This window comes from Capsicum annuum, chromosome 11 (assembly GCF_002878395.1).
Source record: "Capsicum annuum cultivar UCD-10X-F1 chromosome 11, UCD10Xv1.1, whole genome shotgun sequence".
Classification (NCBI taxonomy): Eukaryota; Viridiplantae; Streptophyta; class Magnoliopsida; order Solanales; family Solanaceae; genus Capsicum; species Capsicum annuum.
In genome coordinates, this window is record NC_061121.1 from 115,412,452 (window position 1) to 115,422,483 (window position 10,032).

Genomic DNA, 10,032 nt, shown 5'->3' on the forward strand with positions numbered 1-10,032 from the left:
GGAGATGATATAGGTGTTTTATTTAGAGATATGTTTATACCCTCTTTTGATATACTCTTGTGCATAATCCTAGTTAACCCCATTGATGTTTTAGCTTATTTTCTTTGTTAGCCTCAAATGTAGCCTAATCCCTTTCTTTGATTGACCTCAATTTGATCCAAAGCTCCTAAGTGCTTTAGTGTAAAATTAATTAAGTGAAGGAGTTAGAAATTCAAGTAGGAGAAAGGTGAAGTTAAAGCCCTAATGTGATAGTTATTGGTGTGTACAATTACTGTGTTGGATTAGGAGTTGACGAATGAAAATAATAAAAATTTGTTTAAATTGAATAAGTTTTGAATAGACAATACTCCCACCATGTGCATGTGAATGAGTGAGATGGGGCAAAACAAAAGATAGGGGTAAACAAAAGTGGTGTAAAGTGGTTGTTAGATTGGTCTTAATTGTATAATGTGATGTATTAAAGTTCTTAGGGAAGATTATCACTATTTCTGGCCAGAATAGTTCCTACCCGCCCCTTAGCTTACATTACAACCCATATAGACCTATTTGATCCTAAGTTTCAACATTCTTATATTAGCTGAGTACTACAGTAATGGAAAGTATATGGTTCATCTTGTGTAACATGTGAATTCCTTATGAGAGTGAGCGTAATTTGATTCTTGTACCCATTCTGTGATAAATTGCTTTTGTGTTAGTAATTATGGGTAACTCTCTTATTGTGAGGGAACATGCTTGATAATAGTTGGGTGAATTATATGATGTGTGTGAAGGAACAATATGTATGAGTTTGCCAAATAGGTGAGTCAATTCTTGAGGCTAGGATGTTTTGAAGTAGTACTCTTGAACTTTCAATTGTGTATAAAACATTCTTGGTGTAGAAACTTGAATTCTATGTAGTCATTATAGTACTATCTTGAGTGTCTTGATTGTATAAAAAGGGTGGATTCACCTCAACTTATGATGCTTATAGTAAAGAGTTGTTTGACGACGAACAAGGCTTTAAGTGTGAGATGATGATCTGAGGTGGATTTATGAACCTTGGTGTTGTTATCCTAATGTATTTAGCCTTGTTTTGAGGACTTGTCATGTTCTTAATGTGTTAATAATGATATAAATAATCATCTAAGTGTTTAATTATATTATTACAATGTTTAAGGTGTCTTTAAAACAAGTTTGTACTTAATTTGGTCACACAGAGTTCAAAGAAGAAAACTAGTGTTACTAGCTTGAGTTAGGTGTGGTTCTAGTTGCTTTTGATGGATTCTAATGTGTGTAATGAGTTACTAATGGTTTGATTGTGTATTTAAGTATGGAGCAAATTTTTTATAGTGTTCAAAGTGTAACTGAAATAAGCCAAGAATCAAAGCAATAAGTTAAAGATTTAAAGGATGACACTAGTTCTTAGCTTAAGTTTCTAGTTCACAGTTCTTGATATTGTGTTGTTTTGAGCTCTAATCCGTGGTGTTTTATGAATTAGGATGCTTGGTGAGTTGATTGAAATGATATATTCAAATTTACAAAGTTGTAAATAGAATCAAAACGACACCACAAGAATGGGGTTTGAAGGAAAAATACACTAGACAATTAAGAAGGCAAAATGCACTTTCCAGTGTGCCCACGCGATATGGACACGACACACCCCTTTCTCCCTGGGAATAATAAAATAGGAAATAAAATATTTCCCCTTGAATTAATCCATGTGTCATGGACCTCTCTCCCATGGAGAAAGCAATGCGGTGCACTACTTAGTCCCACACCGGCCAAAATTCTCTTACTATAAATACAACACTTGTACTTGTTGTTTGATACCTTAGACTACTTGGATCTTTGAAGAGGGGATGATACACACTTTAATTAGGGTTTATTTATATTTAATTTATATTTTTAATGGATTTTATCTTGTGTTCATTGAATTATATTACGATTATGTCCATTAGTGGCTAAACACCCCCTTTCCGGGGTTAAGGCCAAGAACTTGTTTACTTTCGCTTTGAATTGAGTTTTTTGGATTCTTATCATATTTGATTGTTTTTTATCCTAGTTACAACTATTTTAAGGATTCATAACCCTTAGAATACATATATTGTCGACCTTATGAACTTGGGAGAGGGAATAAGAAGATAGAACTTGGGGGATGAATAAGGTAAGGTTCTTATTCTTTTATAAAACAAGAAATTTGAATTAGTGACTAGGATAGGGATATACCTAGAAGCCTTGCTTGTTTCACATGTAGGATGATAAATTAATGCATCTAAATGGATTATTACATCCCCGCTCAATGATATAGTTATAATGTATAATTAGGTAGAAGGTTAGAGGTCGGGAGACCATGATCATACGATAGACCCTATGAGTCAACAATCAATTTAAGCAATTAAAGAATGAAGTTCAATAGTGTAGTATGGCTGTTCGTAGAGTCCTAACCCTAGGTTTTTATCTATTGATTGTCCAAAGTCTTTACTTTTCTGTATTACACTAGTTTACTCTTAGTTTAAAAACTTTCAAAAATCTTTTGGTTACGTTGCACTAATTAATCTCAATAGTTAAACTAGAACCGGATAGTTGTTTGACACAAATATCTGAGGGATCAGTATTCAGTTTGATTTAAGGCCACTGTATTACTCGATGAGAACACGTACACTTGTGTGTGTGCTTGGGCGCAGCCAGTATTCCTCTCACAAGTTGGCAAATATATCTTTTTCAAACCCATAAGATCAAGTAATAACAAGAAGGAATAAGAACATGAGAGAAAACAAATGTTACTACTATACTTATCATCATGCATGCCAACAACCTGACTCACAACTTGATTGTCATTTGGACCAAGTATTTCATCACAAATGCCACTATTGAAATATTACCGGGGTAAAAGTTAAAGGAAATCCATAAACATGAGTCAATCATACACCTATTTTCCCTATTTACACTTCTACTCTTACACAACATACTCAACTATAAGGCAAGAGTATCATCATATGCAAACAAATAGTATAGAAAGATGTTATTTAAATAACTTCATCTAAGGTGTGTGCTCACATATAGAATCACCCTTTGATCCACAAACTTTAAGGCCTTGATCAAGCATGGGGTCACACAAAAATAAAGGGTTATTTAAAAACACACAACCTTTTCTTTTCGACAACTAACCCCTCAATAATCGTACTATCATCTTTCAAGAAGAGAGTTTCATCCTCGAAAAGTTCATCATTATACTATAACGGATTCTCAACCACTTGGTATCCTTCAAGAGGGGATACACTACTATCATGCCAAGACACACCATTATGTATTTCACCTTCATTAGTCATGTCAACCTCAAACAAAGGATTATCCTTAAATACATATTCCATTTCAAAATCCTCATAAGAAGAATAAGGAATGGGATCGTAATTCAAGGATTTATTATTTAGGTCCAATGACTTTGCATGATGTATGACCCAAATTAAGGCCTAGTCATGACAGGTATCTCAAGTCCACCATGGGCAGGAGACCACACCCTTATCTTGTCCTACAGAGCATAATAAATACAAATAGTGAAAGACAACCCAAAACGGTAATAAGAAAGATAGACAGTAAAATGTAAACTCTATCAAACAAACATCCAAACCATGCTTTTCCACAAAATCCTCTAAACGAGAATACCAAACTAGGTTGGGCCCTGCATCCGACCATGACAAAAGAGAGTTCACAATTCCCAAAATTCGAAAAGAAACCTAATGAAATGGCAAGGATTTCCAAAAGATGGAGGCTCACCAATTCACAATAATTCAACCAATTCTCCATACCACCTAACATTGTACATCAGTAACAGAAAGAACCTAGGACTATAGATCATGAAATGATGCAGTGTCCAAGAATGGTCAGTGGGATAAGCACTGACATGTAACTCAGGAAGTGATAAATTAATGCCATTTGCAAAAAATAATCAAAACCACATGCACACATATTTATATATATATATATATATACATATATATGATGTCGATATAGGGGCAAGGGTCATGAACATGAGATTATAAAATAATAACCTGGAGTGTATAACTCTATCCGTCCTAAGGGCGCCCACAGGCTACATGAGATTACATGAATCATGATTAAAACACATGCCATAGTATAAAATTCAAGTTAGGGATGAGAGACATGCTTGTAATACCAAAGAAATCAAGAATTAGAGCCTAGGTATTGAATCCCTTATAAAACCCTAGTGTTCTTGCTTTGGGATAAAGAGGGGAAGAGTAAGGTTTTAGTTTGATTTACTGAAGATAATGAGGGCTCTTATGGGTTCTTAAGTCATGGTAATAATGGGGAGTGAGAAAAAGACCAAAATAATCTTAATTAAAACACATAGGAAATTTTGGGCCTATCCGTCACTACTCATGAAAATTGACCATGAGTCATTACCTATAGACCAAAAACTTGGCACCTCACTGTTATGACCATGAGTCGCTCATCCCGACTCGTTATCAATAATCATGAGTCATGGTGAAGACTCGTGATCAAGGTAGAACTCTTGGGAAACCCTACTGCTAGAACAACGAGTCCCACCTCATGACTCTTTACGTGAGGTAACGACTCGTTACCTGAGCTATGGTCATTTTAGTTTTGACTTAATTAAAATTTTTTTCCAATTCAAGAGCTTATCACCTTGCAGGCCTAGAGTTGAAGTACCTAGTGTGTCACATTCCCCCCATCCTTAGGATCATTTGTCCCCGAATGAGAAGTTAGGGCACCCTTCGGCATGATAACAAAAAGAATGTAGCCAAAATCTAAGAAAAATTCAAAATGAAACAAGAGGAAAACAAAACTCATACCTCAAGCACTAGAATACAAGGTTGGGAACAAGAACAAATACTTGGCCTTCATATCTTCCTCAGCTTCCCATATAGCTTCTTCCATCTTTTGATTCCTCTAAAACACCCTTACCAAAGCTATATCCTTAGTCCTCAATCTACAAGCTTGTCTATCTAATATCTCAATTAGGACTTCTCATAACACAAGGAATCCATAACACCAACATACTCATCAGGCACTATCAAAGAAGGATCTCCAACACACTTTTTTAGCATAGGCACATGGAAAATAGGATGAATAAACCGCAAGCTCGCTGGTAAATCTAACTCATATGTAATATTCCTAATGTTCCTTACCACTTGATATGTACCAATGTAACAGGGACTGAGATTCCCCTTCTTCCTAAACCTCATGACTCCTTTCTTAGGAAAAACTTTCAAGAACACCCAATCACTTACCTCAAACTCCAACTCCCCCCACCTCACATCCGTATTAGAATTTTGGCGACTCTAAGCAGGCTTAAGTCTTTCTATAATAACTTTTAGCTTTCCATGGCTTGGTGAACCAAGTCAAGGCCAAATAACCTAGTTTTACCAAACTCAAACCATCCAATAGGAGACCTACACCTCCTTTTTTATAGAGCCTCAAAAGAAGCCATATGAATTCTAGAATGATAACTATTATTGTAAGAAAATTCAATAAGAGGCTAATGATCCACCCAACTTCCCTTAAAATCAATTACACAAGCCCTTAACATATCCTCTAAAGTTTGAATAGTCTGTTCTTCTTGTCCATCCATTTGAGGATTAAAAGCGGTGCTAAGGTTCACCTAAGTCCCTAATCCTTTTTTAAAGGAACTTATGAAGTGAGAAGAGAATTCCATACCTCGATCTGAAATAATAGACACAGACACTCTATGCAACTTAACTATCTCCTGAATAAACTACTTAGCATTATTCTATCCTGAGTAGTTAGTCCTCACAGGTAAGAAGTGAGCAAACTAGGTCATCCTAATAGAAGATCCATAATGAAAACCATATTAATCATCTCCCACTTCCATATAGACAACTCTATCTCTTGACACATGCCTCCTTGCCTTAAATGTTCAGCCTTAACTTGTGACAAACTATACACTTAACATCAAAATTTGCCACATCCCACTTCATATTATTCCACCAGTAGATTTTCTTCAAGTCATGATACATCTTAGTTGAACCTGGATGAGCTGTATATTTAAACTCATGAGCCTCAGTCAAAATTCTTTCCCGTAACTCATCAAAATCAGGAACATACAACATCCCTTGATACCTCAAGATGCCATCTCCACTAATCTCAAAAGCTATAACTTTGTGCTATTCCACATCAGCCTCAATCTATATAAGTATGAGATCTAAAGCCTGTTTCTTCTTCACCTCAGCACCAAGAGATTATTTAACCATCTCTTGAACAATCACTCATCTATCCTCAGAGTTCAAGAGACGAGCTCTTAAATTAGCCAATCTGTGAATATCCTTCACCAACCCCTTTTTTCCTTATTAATGTGGTATAATCTCTACATAGACAACTTGTTAAGAGCATCAGCAATAACATTAGCTTTAACTGGATGAAAATGAAGGGATATGTCATAATCCTTAAGTATCTCAAGCGACTGCCTCTGCCTAAGATTCAATTCCTTCTGAGTAAACACATATTGCAAACTTGTATGGCCTTAATAAATATTTACATGCACCCATTGAGTTAATGACGCTAAGTGTTAATGCAAAGACCACAACCGCTAACTCTAGATCATGAGTCGAATAGTTCCTATCATGAACTTTATGCTGCCTGGAAGCATAGGCCATAATCTTACCATGCTGCATCAAAACACAACTCAGTCCTATACGAGATACATCACAATACATAACAAACCCCTCAATACCCTCGGGTAGGGTCAAAATAGGAGCAAAAGTCAACTTATTCTTCAAATTCTCAAAACTACCCTCACTCGTATTTGACTACAAGAACTTAACCTTTTTCTAAGTTAACTTCATCAATGGAACAATAATAGACAAGAAACTCTCCACAAACCTCCTATAATACCCAGCCAAGACCAAGAATCTCCTAATGTCAATTGGAGTCATGGGTTTAGGCCACTTTTTAACTGCCTCAACTTTTTGTGGTCCCACCTTGATTCCTTCACTAGAAACAATATGTCCAAGAAAAGTCACAACATTCAACCAAAACTCACACTCAGAAAGAAAATGAAAATACTAACTTTATGAATATAGATATATTAGAAGAAGGTTTTCAACTTAATAAAGCTATAATCAAAGCAGAAGCCCTATATGAAATAAATAACGACAGAAAGTTTAAATGTATGGGATATAAAATGGGAAATCTTAATCTCGCATAAGCTAAAGAAGATTTTATAAATTGTGAGCTAAGAACAAATAATTATGGTTATACACATAAAAAAGAATGAATAGGCGAAGACTCAAAATCAATTTATAGTATAGACAAAAGTATAAAAGAATTTATGGAAAGTGCAGTAAGTACTGTAAGCCCTTTCCAGAGAACAACCAGAATGCAAAGAGTAAATATAACAATAGGAAATTTACCAAGATATAGAGTATTTATAATAAAACCAGACACTCAAGTTGAACCTACATAAAACCTAGAGGTAAAAGAATGCCAATAGAAGAACCCATTAGATTACAAGAAGGTAGTAATAAAGAAAATTTTTTAAAGTTACCAGCTCATGATCCTCAAGCATGGAATAATGTAATAAACATATGGAAAAATGTAGTTGTAGCAGACTACATACAACATAAACAGGGAAATGAAGAACTAGATAGGAAATTATGTATAGATATTTATAAACATTTCTAGGAGAAATTACTAAAGAACTTTGGGAAGCCTATAAGATATTATTCCCACAAGATTTTTAGGAATTAATAGAACTAGGTTTAAATCTAATACAATTTTGTAAACAAAGTACATACTCTACTAATAGGAGAAGATCCCAATAGTGGATTAGTAGTATTACAGCAAAAATTCCTAATAAATTTAGAACAAATAAGTATTAGTAATTGGTCAATGATTAAAGAATTTTTAAATGACTACTTTTATTATTGTACAATTAGTGGAAACTTGTTTGATCAGACTCTAGGAGCTAGATTATTTAAAAAATTACCAGGGGATTTAGGAAGCCTCATCCTCTCAAGACTACTAAAAGAAATTGCTAAGCAGCACTTATTATAGGCCACTAACATTGTTAGAACATCCAAAATTAGAAAGGCTACTCTTTGGACCTCATAATCTCATCAGTTATGAGCCATCCAATTTGACTTTCAAACTTAGACTAGATGTAAGGGGGGACAAACCACAGATCTACCTGATCAATAATTTATGGATTTCCTGAACTTATTAAATTTATACTAGCGCTTTCTTTACCAATTACGCATAATTGTTCTTCTCTATAATGTTTATATAATTGTGTCATTGAGAACATTCCTTCATTGTAGAGTGTCTGGGCACTTATTAATTTTAATCTGTTTTGTTGAAAAAGTTTTATATCTTTATCTACATCTAAAATTTATTCTAGCTGTTTTCTTGGTGTTATTTTTGGTTTGTTTATTATTCTAGATAGCACATTATTTGTTAAGTTGTTTTGGGTAAAACCTAATCTTGGTCTGCTTGGGGATGCTGAAAAAAGGTCCATGATTTTTTAGTAGTGTTTGGCTTTTCTTTCTCCTTTTGAGGAGTTAATTCTACTTTCTTTAGTTGTTCTATTTATTCTTCTATACTAGCTTGATGTTCGATCTGAGCTTAGAAAAAAAAGAAAAATAGAAAAAATAGTAGTAGATTCAATAAAAAATTATTAGTAGAGCATCTTCCCAAAGAAATAACAATGAATCTAGAACCGCCAGAACCAAGATCCAGAATTCCAAGAGATAAAATAAGATCACCCAGAAGAGGAACAAGACTGGGACTATCAGACGAAGACAGTGACGAGTATGATCCAGACTATAATTCATCCATGGATCAATTTTCCCAAGACCCAAATGTAGAAGATGATTCAGGAATGGGTTTCAACTCAGAAGCAATACACAATTTGGATACATAAGCAATGGCGATATTTATAAAAGACAAAATAAGAGATTATGCAATGATAGTATAGATAAATGGATAGATGGAAGTTAAAGTGAAAACATAGCCATGTGACTATGGGACCCACCCAACTTGCCAAAATTCTTATCAAGCACATTAAAGTAAAGATTTAAAGTCCATAAATGCTTATAAATACCACCTTATGAAAGACTTAAAGACATATAGCTAGAGTGAAAAAGTGAGAGAAAAGTCAAGAGTGAGAAAGTTCTTGGTTTCTAAAGTTAATTTTTTCAAAAGTTTGTTAAAAAAAAAGAAAGAAGTGTGTGAAAATTGTATATTCGTTTCTTATTTTTTTCCTCTCAGTAGCTATTAGCTTTTAGGGGACTCCCGAAAGGGAAACCTCACTTCTTCCTTAAGACATGTAAGTAGTCGTTACATAGATCTTTGTATTTTTATCCCTAGTTTGTAAATTATGTTTGAATTAATGAAGTTAATATTTTCTTTCAGATATGTTTTCAATATTATAGATCTGGATGATCGTGCAGATTACCGCCAGTTTTTTGATCTTGTAAAATTAATAAATTATTTATTAGTACATATTTATTTATGTTTTAATATTATAGATCTGGATAGTCATGCAAATTACCGCCAGTTTTCCGATCTTATTAAATTAGTAAATTATAAATATGCCACTCGTATATGGTTATTCTCTCAGTGTTTAGCAATGACGATGGATTAATCTGTAAATTCCTAGGGAGTTAAAAAAGTTCGATAATGATTTGAAAGGACTATTGTGTCATCCCAGGGTATGATTAAAGAAGCTATTGCTAAATACCTAAAACTGAAGAGAAAGAGATGAACAAGGTATAAATTTAAAATAAAAATAAAAATATCAAAATATGCGAAAAATAATTTAATTTGTTGGGAGAACATATACTTTGATTTTTATAACTTGTCCACTTGCACTAGACTAAGGACAATGAAGAAGGGAGTACTGAGTAAGATTTACACCATATTATAAAATATCCACTTCAACTTTGCTTTTATATCTTCTTATCTGCTTTGATTATTTGTTTCTTATTCAAATTTTGTCTACTCCCTTTTTATTATTATCTATTTGTTATTGTTATTTCTGTTTATTATTATTTGTTA